Source organism: Arachis hypogaea, chromosome 19 (genome assembly GCF_003086295.3).
Source record: "Arachis hypogaea cultivar Tifrunner chromosome 19, arahy.Tifrunner.gnm2.J5K5, whole genome shotgun sequence".
NCBI lineage: Eukaryota > Viridiplantae > Streptophyta > Magnoliopsida > Fabales > Fabaceae > Arachis > Arachis hypogaea.
In genome coordinates, this window is record NC_092054.1 from 31,642,802 (window position 1) to 31,659,278 (window position 16,477).

General features: G+C 39.1%; 2 non-coding genes across 2 annotated transcripts; one reads left to right on the plus strand and one right to left on the minus strand.

Annotated features, from left to right (window-relative positions):
• The first annotated feature begins 9,844 nt into the window (after nucleotides 1–9,844).
• On the plus strand, nucleotides 9,845–9,948 carry LOC112780943 (small nucleolar RNA R71). The gene has a single exon (XR_003191749.1). It is a non-coding gene; the product is annotated as a small nucleolar RNA R71 (small nucleolar RNA).
• Nucleotides 9,949–14,750: 4,802 nt separating this feature from the next.
• LOC112781114 (small nucleolar RNA R71) lies at nucleotides 14,751–14,857 on the minus strand. The gene has a single exon (XR_003191908.1). It is a non-coding gene; the product is annotated as a small nucleolar RNA R71 (small nucleolar RNA).
• Nucleotides 14,858–16,477: the final 1,620 nt, after the last annotated feature.

The window sequence follows — 16,477 nt, forward strand, 5'->3', positions numbered from 1 at the left end:
CCTCTTGTGAAAATGGTCCAAATGCTCTGTCACAGCACGGCTAATCATCTGAGGTTCTCGATCATACTGGAATAGGATTCACCCTCCTTTTGCGTCTGTCACTACGCCCAGCACTCGCGAGTTTGAAGTTCGTCACAGTCATTCAATCCCAGAATCCTACTCGAAATACCACAGACAAGGTTTAGACTTTCCGGATTCTCATGAATGCCACCATCAATCTAGCTTATACCACGAGAATTTTGATTAAGAGATCCAAGAGATAATCATTCAATCGAAGGTAGAACGGAAGTGGCTGTCAGGCACGCGTTCATAGGGAATGATGATGATTGTCACGTTCATCACATTCATGTTGAAGTGCGAATGAATATCTTAGAAGCGGAATAAGTTGAGTTGAATAGAAAAACAGTAGTACTTTGCATTAATCTTTGAGGAACAGCAGAGCTCCACACCTTAATCTATGAAGTGTAGAAACTCTACCGTTGAAAATATATAAGTGAAAGGTCCAGGCATGGCCGAATGGCCAGCCCCCAAAACGTGATCAATAGATCAAAATATGATCATAAGATGTCAAATACAATAGTAAAAAGTCTTATTTATACTAAACTAGTTACTAGGGTTTATAGAAGTAAGTAATTGATGCATAAATCCACTTCTGGGGCCCACTTGGTGTGTGTTTGGGCTAAGCTTGAATGTTACACGTGCAGAGGCTCTTTCTGGAGTTGAACGCCAGGTTGTAACGTATTTCTGGCATTCAACTCTGGTTTGTGACGTGTTTCTGGCGTTTAACTCCAGACAGCAGCGTAGAACTGGCGTTCAACCCCATTTTACGTCGTCTAAACTCGGTCAAAGTATGGACTATTATACATTGTTGGAAAGCCCTGGATGTCTACTTTCCAGTATTACCACCGGATACATAAATGCCACAGACATATAACTGGGTGAACCTTTTCAGATTGTGACTCAGCTTTTCTAAAGTCCCCAATTAGAGGTGTCCAGGGTTCTTAAGCACACTCTTCTTTTGCTTTGGACCTTGACTTTAACCGCTCAGTCTCAAGTTTTTACTTGACACCTTCACGCCACAAGCACATGGTTAGGGACAGCTTAGTTTAGCCGCTTAGGCCAGGATTTTATTCCTTTAGGCCCTCCTATCCACTGATGCTCAAAGCCTTGGGATCCTTTTTATTACCCTTGCCTTTTGGTTTTAAGGGTTATTGGCTTTTTGCTCTTGCCTCTTGGTTTTAAGAGCTTTTGGCTTTTTCTGCTTGCTTTTTCTTTTTCTTTCTATTTTTTTTTGCTATTTTTTTTTTTCTGCAAGCTTTGTTCTTTGCTGCTTTTTCTTGCTTCAAGAATCATTTTTATGATTTTTCAGATTATCAAATAACATGTCTCCTTGTCATCATTCTTTCAAGAGCCAACATATTTAACATTCTTAAACAACAACTTCAAAAGACATATGCACTGTTCAAGCATTCATTCAGAAAACAAAAAGTATTGTCACCACATCAATATAATTAAACTAAGTTCAAGGATAAATTTGAAACTCATGTACTTCTTGTTCTTTTGAATTAAAACATTTTTCATTTAAGAGAGGTGATGGATTCATAGGACATTCATAACTTTAAGACAAATTTACTAAATACTAATGATCATGTAATAATACACAAACATAGATAGGCACTTAACATAGAAAACGAAAAACAGAGAATGTAAGAACAAGGAATGAGTCCACCTTAGTGATGGTGGCGTTTCCTTCTTGAGGAACCAATAATGTCCTTGAGCTCTTCTATGTCTCTTCCTTGTCTTTGTTGCTCCTCCCTCATTGTATTTTGATTTTCTCTTATTTCATGAAGGATGATGGAGTGCTCTTGATGTTCCACCCTTAGTTGTCCCATGTTGGAACTTAATTCTCCTAGGGAGGTGTTGATTTGCTCCCAATAGTTTTGTGGAGGAAAATGCATTTGAGGCATTTCCGGGATCTCATGGTGATGAGCTTCATGCGTCTCCTGAGATCCATGAATGGGCTCTCTTGCTTGCTCCATCCTTTTCTTAATGATGGGCTTCTCTTCCTCAATGGGAATGTCTCCTTCTATGTCAATCCTAGCTGAGTTGCATAGATGGCAAATGAGGTGGGGAAAAGCTAGTCTTGCCCCAGGATAGGGCTTTTCAGCTATTTTGTAGAGTTCAAGGGAGATGACTTCATGAATTTCTACTTCCTCTCTAATCATGATGCTATGGATCATGATGGCCCGATCCACAGTAACTTCAGATCGGTTGCTAGTGGGGATGATGGAGCGTTGGATGAACTCCAACCATCCTCTAGCCACAGGTTTGAGGTCCAGTCTTCTTAGTTGAACCGGCTTGCCTTTGGAGTCAATCTTCCATTGAGCTCCTTCCACACATATGTCCATGAGGAATTGGTCCAACCTTTGATTAAAGTTGACCCTTCTAGTGTAGGGGCGTGCATCTCCTTGCATCATAGGCAAGTTGAACGCCAACCTCACATTTTTCGGACTAAAATCTAAGTATTTTCCCCGAACCATTGTGAGATAATTCTTTGGGTTCGGGTTCTTACTTAGATCATGGTTCCTTGTGATCCATGCATTGGCATAGAACTCTTGAACTATTAGGATGCCAACTTGTTGGATGGGGTTTGTTAGAACTTCCCAACCTCTTCTTTGGATTTCATGTCGGATCTCCGGATACTCATTTCTCTTGAGTTTGAAAGGGACCTCGGGGATCACCTTCTTCTTGGCCACAACATCATAGAAGTGGTCTTGATGAGCTTTGGAGATGAATCTTTCCATCTCCCATGACTCGGAGGTGGAAGCTTTTGTCTTTCCTTTCCCTTTTCTAGAGGATTCTCCGGTCTTAGGTGCCATCAATGGTAATGGAAAAACAAAAAGTTTATGCTTTTACCACACCAAACTTAGAATATTGCTCGCCCTCGAGCAAGAGAAAAAAGAATAGATGAAGAAGAAGAAGAAAATATGGAGGAGAGGGGGAGAGGTGTATTCGGCCAAGAAGAGAAGAGGGGGTTGTGTTGTGTGAAAATGAGGAAGAATGGAGGGCTTTATATAGGGAATGGAGGGGGGGTAAGGTCCGTTGTGTTGTTTTCTAATCCTCAAGGTTGTCTTTTAAATTCTTGTGAACGTCGTCCTTGTCACCTGACCTTATCTCAAGCCTTGTAACCTTCTAAATAACTCGGCGATTGCTTTAGAGGCACGTATGACCTTTGGGCATAGCAAATGAAACGTTAGTCTCCTTAGAATGCTGCTCGTGAGCGTGAAAAGATGAAGTAGTAAGTGTGTGAGTGTGACGTAATAAGGAGCTGTGGTAGTTTTATTTCCTTGTGAACATTTGTGGATGATAGGCTTGTGACCAACTTTTTTTTTGGGTTGCGAAGTGATTGATGGAGTTGCAAATTGAAGTTCTGAAGTGAATACAACGTTGGTGAGCGAACGTTTTACCCATTGTTTAAATACCAGCTTGCTTTGTAGCCATTTTGCCACATTAACTATAACTTTGCATTGTGAACGCCTATCTTGTATCTCCTGCCTTATACCATACTTTACCCTTATATTTAAATCTTATAGTTATTCAGTATTTGAACATCTATATACATAAATATGCTAAACTTTCTTGCTTATCTAAAACGCATTTAGAAAGTAAAGTACTGTTGCTTCAGACCCATGTGACATTCTTGTTTTAAACCCCGTGTAACTTTTGCTTTAGACCACACTTTTCCCATATGCATAAGTTTTACAAACTATTCGATATTTGGAAAATTAATACATATATCTGCTAAGATCTCTGCTTTTCTAAAGTATTCAAAACTATTTTAGAATGTTGTGTATTAAGTTAATTTTCGAGGACGAAAATTTTTATAAGTGGGGTAGGATGTAAGACCTCTAACTTTTTAAAAGTTATTAATTAATCATTTACGATGCATTATATTTATTTAAGACTGTATTTCGGAGATTTTTATATAAAAGTTGAGTAAACTCTTATTTTTGATTTAGAGTTCTTATAATTGAAAAATAGTGAATATTTTATATGCCTTAATTTTAAATATTTATATTTTTAACCTTATTTTATAAATGAAGGAGAATTAATTTATTTGTCTCCAATTTTTATTTAATTAGCATTTAATCGAAACTAATTTATAAATTTGTAATTGAAAGGTATTTTAAAGATGGATATTTTATATTTAATATAATATCTCTTAATTTTATTAAAATTTAACAAAATCCCAAATTGCCCAAAAATCTCTAATTTCACATTTGCCCCAAATTAAACCCTAATCCTAAAATCAAACACACAAAACCCTAATCTTAATTAACACATAATTTCCTTTATCCCAAATGAAACCCAAGCTGCCCCTTACCTCCTTCAGCCGCCAATTACTTTCACCCCCAATAACCCCACTCATCGAAGAAAGAAAGAAAAGAAAAGGGAAGAAGGAAGGGGGACCTAGGAAGGAGGGAGAGGGGGGAGAAGAGGGAGGCAGCGCGGTGGGTGTCACTGCCACCGCCGCCGCCGCTGCTAATCGAGAGAAGGGGAGATCCAAGAAAGAGAGAGAGAGAGCATTGGTGGGAGAGGAAGACCGCTGCCACAGCTGCCGCCGCTCGTCCTCCAGCTCGTCGCCACCATCGCGGATCGCCACTGACCTCGCGCCCGTCACCGCCGACCATGAGCCAGAGGAGCAGAAGAACGATGCTATTACGCTGTTCCTCGCTGTAGATGAAGCTCGCCGCCGCAGATGAAGTTCGCCGCCGCAGCCGTTACTGTTCGCGCTGTAGTCGTCGCTGAAGGGAGCCATCGTCGCTGTCATCAGAACAGAGGGCGAGAGAGAGACAGAGAGCTCGCGGTGGAGGAAAGAATAGGCGCCGCCGTGCTGCATGAAGCTTCCGCCGTCGTTCCTGCCGCCGTCCAGCCTCAGTTAGCACCGCCGAAGCTCCTGCCATCACCGTCGTTGAAGAAGCTCACCGGAGCTGCTGGAGGCTACCGCCGCTCTACCTGGTTCTGTTTTGAGTCGCGCAACCGTGTCCGTGGCTGTCGGAGACCGTATCTGAAGCCTCTATCTTCTTGGGTTTTGGTTGTTACAAGTTACTCGGCTCTACGCTGTTGTCAGAACTAGGCCAGATTTACCGGTAACTGCTTCCTCCTTTCTTGAATCTATTCTATTTCTATTTTGCTCCGCTATTCTGATTTTATTGATATCCCTACTGCCTTACCAATTGGAATAGTTTTACTGCCATCAGGACAGATGCATAGGTCCCTGATTATGTTCTTTGCTGCTCTGTCGTTATGTTTTCTATAGCTGCAGTAAGTTATTTTAACCTTGATATCCTTACTGCTATTATTTTCCTATGAATTATTGAGAATTTCGTGATATTGACGTTCTAGGGTCGAGTTTCGGTAATCACATGGTTGGAGTAAAAGCCGTTTTTGTTGTTGTGAAAGTAAACGGAACTGCGGATGCAGCTGCCGCTGAATGCGAGCCGAAAGAAAAAGAGTTTATGTCTCGTAGTTAGATCACAATCGAGGTAGGGGTTTTTCTTAAATCTATTTTACATTACAGGGTTGTTATAAATCGATATTAACGCGTAAAATACATTTTTGTGATTTCGTGAGTCTTATGAATTGAATTGAGTTGTTTTGGTTGAATGAGATCATTAATTTGATTTGATATTAAACCCGATTTGATATTGGAATTTGATTTTAAAATAAACTTGGAAAAAGACTTGATATTTGAAAACGGGTTATTTATTGAGAATGATTTGCTATTTTTTGGAAATGATTCGAAAAGTGTTTGAGGGAATGGTTTGGTTTGAAACTGTTTGAGAAGACCGAGAATTCTTAACTATTGATTGATGCTGTTGGTTGAAGTCGGTTTAAATTGTGATTTATAGGATTGGTTGATTGAATTCTGGATTTTGTAATTTCTTTGGGTTGAGTATTGTTGTTGTGATAATGGTTGTTGGAAGTGATTTGACTGATTAACAGGTGTTTGGTTTGGTTTGGTTGGGACCCGAACAGGGTGGCAGAGTCCGAGTTTTAGAGGAGATGCTGCCGAAATTTTATAAAACTGGAAGTTTTGTTTGAAGTAATTGTTTAAAAAGATTTAGTTCTTAAACGTTATTTATTTTGGATTGATTTATTTAGAATAGTAAGAATTATGTTTTGAATTGAGATTGTTGATTAACGGAAAGAAGGATGATGAGGATTGATTTGAAATATGATTTTTGAATGAATTTGGAAATGGGATATGGATTGACGAATGATGATGATATTGAGAATGACTTAGATATTGATGAATGATGAATGAATTATTTGTGGCTTATGAATTTAAAATATCTGAGATGCGAGGTTCCCTGGATTAAGTGCCGTGGCTTGCCACCACGTGTACCAGGTTGAAAACTCGATACTCTGTTGACCCTACGACGTAAGTGTGACCGGGCACTATATAAATTCCCGGGAATGTTACCCCCATTGAGCAATATTGATTATTTGAGAAAAAACTATGCATAGACTCTTGGGGATGCACGTCGGGGGACAGTCTAAGGACAATTCAGACTTGTCGGGTTGGCTGGATAACCGACAGATGAGCCTCATCAGCCATAGGACAGGCATGCATCATATGCATTTGTATGCTTTGTTTGGGTTTGAACTTGTTTTGGTTTGCCTAATTGCTAAACTGTTCTTAACTGCTACTTGAATTATTTGCTGTAATTGCTACCTACTTGTGCTTTCCTTGTTTGTCTTGCCTGTGTTTGTCCTGGCGTGCTACATTTGAGAATAAACTTTGGTGCTGAATTAATGATTGTGTTGTTTGATTGTATGGTTGGTTTCTGATTGAGATTTTTCTTATAAGGAAGGAAATGTTTCGGATTTTTGAATAATTACACGTTTCTTTAAAATGGTTTTGAACGATTATCTACTGGTTTTTAAAAGATTCATAAGGCAATGATAATCATTGAGCTTGAAAACAATTTTCTTATTAAATATCTTCTTATGACAACTTTGAAACTGCGTGGTGAGACCGTGTGGTTAGGTTCTCACCCCCCTACAGCTTTATCTTTTCAGGAACCGAATGAAACATTAAGAAGAGTTATACTGCGTTTGGTTTATATGTTGTATTAATTAGTTTATTTTCTTCCCTTATCTTTGTTATTAAAATTTTGTAAGAGGGATAGGAATTGTATATTTTATATGTATAATATGTTGAGTTATTATGTAAGGAGTCTTGTATATGAATCTATGCCTGCTTGTATTTTTTCTTAAGATAAAGTATTTATTTTCGGTTTTCTAAGAAATCAGCGATACAGTGTCGAGTCACAGGCTCCTATTTTAGTATTTAATATGTAAAGTAGTTATAATACTTCTTGCTATCAGAGTAGCGCAGCCGGAAGCGTGATTTCTGATAGTGAGGGTGTTAGGTGGGAAATTGATTTTGAATTTTGAAGGTAGGTGGGGTTTATGAGGTGGGTTTATGGGGAAGAGTGGATGGATGTGAGTGGTGAAGTGGTGATAGGGAAGAGAGATTGAGGTGATTGGTGAAGAGTGTTATGGGATTGTGTGAAAGAGGGGTGAGAAGAAGTGAGTGGAGGTAGGTGGGGATCCTGTGGGGTCTACAGATCCTGAGGTGTTCAAAGATTTACAACCTTGCACCAAATTAGGCATGCAAAATGCCCTTGCACACAACTCTGGGCGTTCAACGCCAGATTGGTGCTTGTTCTGGGCGTTGAACGCCCATTTGTTGCCCATTTCTGGCGTTGAACGCCAGAACCATGCTTGTTCTGGGCGTTCAGCGCCAGCTCTTCTCCAGGGTGCAATTCTGGCGTTCAAACGCCCAGATGCTGCCCATTTTGGGCGTTCAGCGCCAGAACCATGCTCTGTTCTGGCGTTGAACGTCAGCCAGATGCTTCTTACTGGCGTTTAAACGCCAGTGAGATCCTCCAGGGTGTGATTTTTCTTCTACTATTTTTGATTCCGTTTTCAATTTTTATATTTATTTTGTGACTCCACATGATCATGAACCTGATAAAACATGAAAAACCATGAAAATAAAAATTAGATAAAAATTGGGTTGCCTCCCAACAAGCGCTTCTTTAATGTCAATAGCTTGACAGTGGGCTCTCATGGAGCCTCACAGATGTTCAGAGCATTGTTGAGACTCCCCAACACCAAACTTAGAGTTTGGATATGGGAGTTCAACACCAAACTTAGAGTTTGGTTGTGGCCTCCCAACACCAAACTTAGAGTTTGATTGTGGGGGCTCTATTTGACTCTGTTTTGAGAGAAGCTTTTTATGCTTCCTCTCCATGTTTACAGAAGGATGACCTCGAGTTTTAAACACAAGGGAGTCCTCATTCAATTGAAGGACTAGTTCACCTCTGTCAACAACAATCACAGCTCTTGCTGTGGCTAGGAAGGGTCTTCCAAGGATGATGGATTCATCCTCATCCTTCCCAGTATCTAGGACTATGAAATCAGCAGGGATGTAAAGGCCTTCAACCTTTACTAACACGTCCTCTACTTGTCCATAAGCCTATTTTCTTGAATTGTCTGCCATCTCTAATGAGATTTTAGTAGCTTGCACCCCAAAGATTCCCAGTTTCTCTATTACAGAGAGGGGCATGAGGTTTATCCCTGAACCAAGGTCACACAGAGCCTTTTCAAAGATCATGGTGCCTATGGTATAAGGTATTAAGAACTTTCCAGGATCCTGTTTCTTCTGAGGCAATATCAGTTGATCCAGATCACTTAGTTCATTGGTGAACAGGGGAGGTTCATCTCCCCAAGTCTCATTACCAAATAATTTGGCATTCAGCTTCATGATTGCACCAAGGAACTTGGCAACTTGCTCTTCAGTAATATCCTCATTCTCTTCAGAAGAAGAATACTCATCAGAGCTCATGAATGGTATAAGGAGGTTTAATGGAATCTCTATGGTTTCTAGTTGAGTCTCAGATTCCTTTGGTTCTTCAGAGGGAAACTCCTTATTGATCACTGGACGTCCCAAGAGGTCTTCCTCACTGGGATTCACGTCCTCAACCTCCCTTACAGGTTTGGCCATGGTATTTAATTCAATGGCCTTGTACTCTCCTTTTGGATTTTCTTCTGTATTACTTGGGAGAGTACTAGGAGGGATTTCAGTGATCCTTTTACTCAGCTGGCCCACTTGTGCCTCCAAATTTCTAATTGAGGACCTTGTTTAATTCATGAAACTCACAGTGGCCTTAGATAGATCAGAGACTAAGTTTGCTAAATTAGATGTATTTTGTTCAGAGTTCTCTGTCTGTTGCTGAGTGGATGATGGAAAAGGTTTACTATTGTTAAACCTGTTTCTTCCATCATTGTTAAAGCCTTGTTGAGGATTTTGTTGATCCTTCCATGAGAAATTTGGATGATTTCTCCATGATGGGTTATAGGTGTTTCCATAAGGTTCACCCATATAATTTACCTCTGCTATTGCAGGGTTCTCAGGATCATAAGCTTCTTCTTCAGAAGATGCCTCTTGAATACTGTTGGATGCAGCTTGCATTCCATTCAGACTCTGAGAAATCATATTGACTTGCTGAGTCAATATTTTGTTCTGAGCCAATAGGCATTCAGAGTATCAATTTCAAGAACTCCCTTCTTCATAGGCGTCCCATTATTCACAAGATTCCTCTCAGAAGTGTACATGAATTGGTTATTAGCAACCATGTCAATGAGTTCTTGAGCTTCTGCAGGCATTTTCTTTAGGTGAATGGATCCACCTGCAGAAGTATCCAATGACATCTTAGCTAATTCAGACAGACCATCATAGAATATATCCAGGATGGTCCATTCTGAAAACATCTCAGAAGGACACTTTTTGGTCAGTTCCTTGTATCTCTCCCAAGCTTCATAGAGGGATTCACCTTCTTTCTGTCTGAAGGTTTGAACATCCACTCTAAGCTTACTCAGCTTTTGAGGAGGAAAGAACTTGGCTAAGAAAGCCTTGACCAGCTTATCCCAAGAGTTCAGGCTATCCTTAGGTTGAGAGTCCAACCATATTCTAGCTCTGTCTCTTACAGTAAAAGGGAAAAGCATGAGCCTGTAGACTTCAGGATCTACTCCATTAGTCTTAACATTATCACAGATCTGCAAAAATTCAGTTAAGAACTGAAAAGGATCTTCAGATGGAAGTCCATGAAACTTGCAGTTCTGCTGCATCAGAGAAACTAGCTGAGGTTTCAGCTCAAAGTTGTTTGCTCCAATGGTAGGGATGGAGATACTTCTTCCATGTAAATTGGAATTAGGTGCAGTAAAGTCACCAAGCATCCTCCTTGCATTATTATTATTTTCGGCTGCCATCTCCTCTTCTTGTTCGAAAATTTCTGAAAGGTGCTTGCTGGATTGTTGTAATTTAGCTTCTCTTAGTTTTCTCTTCAGAGTCCTTTCAGGTTCTGGATCTGCTTCAACAAGAATATTCTTGTCTTTGCTCCTGCTCATATGAAAAAGAGGGAACAGAAAAATAATAATAATAGGGATCCTTTTTGCCCAAGTATAGAGGTTCCCTTATGTGAGTAGAAGAAAAGAAAAAGAGAAAATCTGAACTCAGAGAGAGAGGGTTCGGATTTTTGGGGAGTGAGGAAGAGATGTTAGTAAATAAATAAATAAATAGAAGGAGATGAGAGAGAGAGAAAATTTTCGAAAATTATTTTTGAAAAAGAGTTAGTGATTTTCGAAAATTGTTTTTGAAAAAGGTTAGTAATTTTTGAAAATTAAAATAAAAAATTAAAATAATTAGTTAATTAAAAAGAATTTTTGAAAAAGAGGAAAGATATTTTCGAAAATTAGAGAGAGAGAGAGAGAGAGAGAGTTAGTTAGGTAGTTTTAAAAAAGATAAGAGACAAACAAAAAGTTGGTTAGTTAGTTGAAACAAATTTGAAAATCAATTTTGAAAAGATAAGAAGATAGGAAGTTAGAAAAGATATTTTAAAATCAAATTTTTGAAAAAGATAAGATAAGAAGATATTTTTGAAAAGATATGATTGAAATTAGTTTTTGAAAAAGATTTGATTTTTAAAATCACAATTAATGACTTGATTCACAAGAAATCACAAGATATGATTCTAGAACTTAAAGTTTGAATCTTTCTTAACAAGTAAGTAACAAACTTGAAATTTTTGAATCAAAACATTAATTGATGATGTTATTTTCGAAAATTAGGAGATAAAGATAAGAAAAAGATTTTTGAAAAAGATTTTAAAAATTTTCGAAAATAACTAAGAAAAATGAAAAAGATTTGATTTTTTTGAAAAGAATTTTGAAAAAGATAAGATTTTTAAATTGAAAATTTGATTTGACTCATAAAAACAACTAGATTTTAAAAATTTTTGAAAAAGTCAAATCTAATTTTCGAAATTTTAAGAGAGAAAAAGAGAAAGATATTTTTTTTATTTTTGAATTTTTAATGATGAGAGAGAAAAACACTAAAAATGTTCAATGCATGGAAATTTTAGATCAAAACAATGAATGCATGTAAGAATGCTATGAATGTCAAGATGAACACCAAGAACACTTTGAAGATCATGATGAACATCAAGAACATATTTTTGAAAAATTTTTGATGCAAAGAAAACATGCAAGACACCAAACTTAGAAATCTTTCATGTTCAGACTCTATGGATGCAAAAATACGCATGAAAAAGAAGAAAAGATGCAAAATAAGAAAACACCAAGATCAAACAAGAAGACTTACCAAGAACAACTTGAAGATCATGAAGAACACTATGAATGCATGATTTTTTCGAAAAATGCAAAATGAATATGCAATTGACACTAAACTTATAACATGACACATGACTCAAACAAGAAACACAAAATATTCTTGATTTTTATGATTTTCTAATTTTTTTGGTTTTTTCGAAAATTATATGAAAAAGAAAAAAAAATAAGGATTCCAAAATTTTTAATATGAATTCTAGGAATCTTGCACTCTTATTCTAAAGCTCCAATCTGAGGGTTAGACATGGCTTAATAGCCAGTCAAGCTTTAGCATGTAAATTACATCCATTGAGGTGATTAGTTGAAGCCCCAGCCCAATAGAATTTAGACATGGCTTTACAGCCAGCCAGGCTTCAACATGCTTCATGAAACACTAGAATTCATTCTTAAAAATTTTGAATAATTTTCGAAAACAGATGAGATATTTTTGAAAGATTTTTGAAAAATTTTTGAAAATATTATTTTTTTGAAAACAAAATAAGAAGAAAATTACCTCATCTGAGCAACATGATGAACCGTCAGTTGTCCAAACTCGAACAATCCCCGGCAACGGCGCCAAAAACTTGGTGCACAAAATTGTGATCTCAGGCAACGGCGCTAAAAACTCTGTACGCACGTCTTAATAAATCGTTTTTCATTCACAACTTCGATACAACTAACCAGCAAGTGCACTGGGTCATCCAAGTAATAAAACCTTACGTGAGTAAGGGTCGATCCCACGGAGATTGTTGGTATGAAGCAAGCTATGGTCACCTTGTAAATCTCAGTCAGGCGGATATAAAATAGTTATGGAGTTTTCGAAAATAAATAATAAAATAAGGATAGAAATACTTATGTAAATCATTGGTGAGAATTTCAGATAAGCGCATAAAGATGCTTTCGTTCCTCTGAACTTCTGCTTTCCTGCTGTCTTCATCCAATCAATCCTACTCCTTTCCATGGCTGGTTTTATGTAAGGACATCACCATTGGCAATGGCTACTTTTGATCCTCTCTGGAAAATGGTCCGATGCGCTGTCACTGCATGGCTAATCGTCTGGAGGCATCACCGTTGTCAATGGCTGCATCCCATCCTCTTGTGAAAATGGTCCAAATGCTCTGTCACAGCACGGCTAATCATCTGAGGTTCTCGATCATACTGGAATAGGATTCACCCTCCTTTTGCGTCTGTCACTACGCCCAGCACTCGCGAGTTTGAAGTTTGTCATAGTCATTCAATTCCAGAATCCTACTCGGAATACCACAGACAAGGTTTAGACTTTCCGGATTCTCATGAATGCCACCATCAATCTAGCTTATACCACGAGGATTCTGATTAAGAGATCCAAGAGATAATCATTCAATCGAAGGTAGAACGGAAGTGGTTGTCAGGCACGCGTTCATAGGGAATGATGATGATTGTCACGTTCATCACATTCATGTTGAAGTGCGAATGAATATCTTAGAAGCGGAATAAGTTGAGTTGAATAGAAAAATAGTAGTACTTTGCATTAATCTTTGAGGAAAAGCAGAGCTCCACACCTTAATCTATGAAGTGTAGAAACTCTACCATTAAAAATATATAAGTGAAAGGTCCAGGCATGGCCGAATGGCCAGCCCCCAAAACGTGATCAATAGATCAAAATATGGTCATAAGATGTCAAATACAATAGTAAAAAGTCCTATTTATACTAAACTAGTTACTAGGGTTTATAGAAGTAAGTAATTGATGCATAAATCCACTTCCGGGGCCCACTTGGTGTGTGCTTGGGCTGAGCTTGAATGTTACACGTGCAGAGGCTCTTTCTGGAGTTGAACGCCAGGTTGTAACGTATTTCTGGCATTCAACTCTGGTTTGTGACGTGTTTCTGGCGTTTAACTCCAGACAGCAGCGTAGAACTGGCGTTCAACGCCCTTTTACATCGTCTAAACGCGGTCAAAGTATGGACTATTATACATTGCTGGAAAGCCTTGGATGTCTACTTTCCAACGCAATTGGAAGCGCGCCATTTTGAGTTCTGTAGCTCCAGAAAATCCACTTTGAGTGCAGTGAGGTTAGAATCCAACAGCATCCGCAGTCCTTCTTCTACCTCTGAATCTGATTTTTGCTCAAGTCCCTCAATTTCAGCCAGAAAATACCTGAAATCACAGAAAAACACACAAACTCATAGTAAATTCCAGAAATGAGAATTTAACATAAAAACTAATGAAAACATCCCTAAAAGTAACTAGATTCTACTAAAAACATGCTAAAAACAATGCCAAAAAGCGTATAAATTATCCGCTCATCAGTGGTGTTCTCGTAGTTGTTACAATTTAGTTCACTAACCCACTAAATGTTTGATATATTGCATCACTCATACTAACAGCCTTTTTTTTAAAGAATAGTCTCTATCTTCCTTTTGCTTTGGCTTTGTTGGTTGTATGACAGGTAGAAGTAACGGGGCTTCAACTTCCTTCGATTCCGAACCTGAGAGGACCTTCCTTAGACTAAGGAGGGAAGCAAGAGGAAAGAGAATTGTTGGTGCTGAGGAAGAGGAAGAGTACTTTGAACCAGACATGGATGAGAATATGGAGAACCATCATGAAGAAGAGGCTTACAACCATGGCAGAGAAGGTCCAGCAAATCATGCTGGGCAAGAGAGAAGAGTTCTGGGGTCTTACATCAATCCAAACCCAGGAAACTGTGGAAGTAGCATTCAAAAGCCAACCATACATGCCAATAACTTCGAACTAAAGCCACAGCTCATCACCCTTGTTCAGAACAACTGTTTATTTGGAGGAAGTGTCTAAGAAGACCCCAATCAACATCTAACCACATTTCTGAGGATATGTGATACTGTGAAGTCTAATGGTGTTTATCCCGACACCTATAGACTGCTTTTGTTTCCCTTCTCACTCAAGGACAAAGCATCCAAATGGCTGGAATCCTTCCCGAAGGAGAGTTTAACAACCTGGGAAGATGTGGTGAACAAATTCTTGGCGAGATTCTATCCTCCTCAACGGATCAACAGCTTGAGAGCCGAGGTACAGACCTTCAGGCAACAAGATGGTGAGACTCTATATCAAGCATGGGAGAGGTTTAAGGACTTGACAAGAAGGTGCCCACTAGATATGTTCAACGAATGGGTGTAGTTATACATCTTCTATGAGGGTCTTTCTTACGAATCAAAGAAGGCAGTAGACCACTCATCTGGGGGATCTCTGAACAAGAAGAAGACCATTGAAGAAGCCATAGATATCATTGAGACTGTAGCCGAGAATGACTACTTCTATGCTTCTGAAAGAGGCAATACTAGAGGAGTAATGGAGCTAAATAATATGGATGCACTGCTGGCCCAGAACAAGCTGATTACCAAGAAGATGGAGAGGAACCAAGTAGCAGCAATCACCACCTCATCAGCAACTTAAGAAGGAGTAAATGCAGAGGCAGAGGGTGATCAGGAACAAGCCAACTACATTGGAAACTCACCTAGGCAGACCCATGATCCATATTCCAAAACTTATAATCCTGGTTGGAGGAACCACCCAAACTTTGGGTGGGGAAATCAACAAGATCAAGGCCAAGATCAGAGACGCCACAACCCCAACAACAATGTAGCTCACCAACATTCCACACAGAGATCATATCAGCACCCACCTAACAACACACCTCAACATCCATACCAAAGCCAAAATGGCCCTTCTCATCACTGCAACTCCAACTCATCAACATCTGAGGATAGACTCTCAAGGATTGAGACCTTACTTAAAGGCATATGCAAGGAACTCCAAGAGAACAAGGTGTTCAAGGAGGAGGTGCGAGCTAATCTCAAAAACCAGGGAGACACCATTCAGAGGCTAGAATTTCAAGTGGGATACCTCTCTGAGAAGATTCCCAAACCCACTGACAGCTTCCCAAGTGACACAGAGAAAAACCCGAGAGGTGAAGCAAAGAAAGTAAGATGGGAAGACTGCAAGATGGTCACTACAAGTGATAAGGGGACTGAGAAAGAGCCGAACAAACCATTAGAACAACCTGGAGGTACCACAGCAAAGAAACAAGAAGAGGGTCACCAAGAAACCAAAATTACACAGAAGGAGATGCTGAAACTCTATGCACCTTTTCCCCAAAAACTCAAGGGTTGTGTAGAAAAGAGAATATACTCAAAGTTCCTTGATATGTTTGCATCTCTCCATGTGAACATACCATTCATCAAGGCTCTCCAACAAATGCCCTCATACATTAAGTGTATGAAAGAGCTACTGACCAGGAAAGGCTCACTCAAAGAAGGGCAAACAATAGTGATGAATAAGGAGTGCAGTGCTCTCATTCAACCAGAGTTGCCTACAAAAAGGAAAGACCCAGGGAGATTTCACATCCTATGTGCCATAGGAGACACACTGATTGATAAGGGACTCTGTGATTTGGGAGCAAGCATCAACTTAATGCCTCTGTCTCTTATGAAGAAGCTGCAGATTAATAAGATAATGCCCACAGACGTAGTCATCAGGCTGGCCGACAAAATTCAAAAACAAGCAGTAGGAGTGGTTAAAAACGTGTTGGTGAAGGTTGGGAACTACTTCCTTCCCACAGACTTTGTCATATTGAAAATGGAAGAGAGTCACCTTCACCCAATCATATTGGGAAGACCATTCCTAGCTACAGCCAGAGCGCTCATAGATGTGGAGCGAGGAGAGCTAATACTGAGGATACATGATGAACAACTCGCATTCAATGTCTTCAAACCCTCACAAGA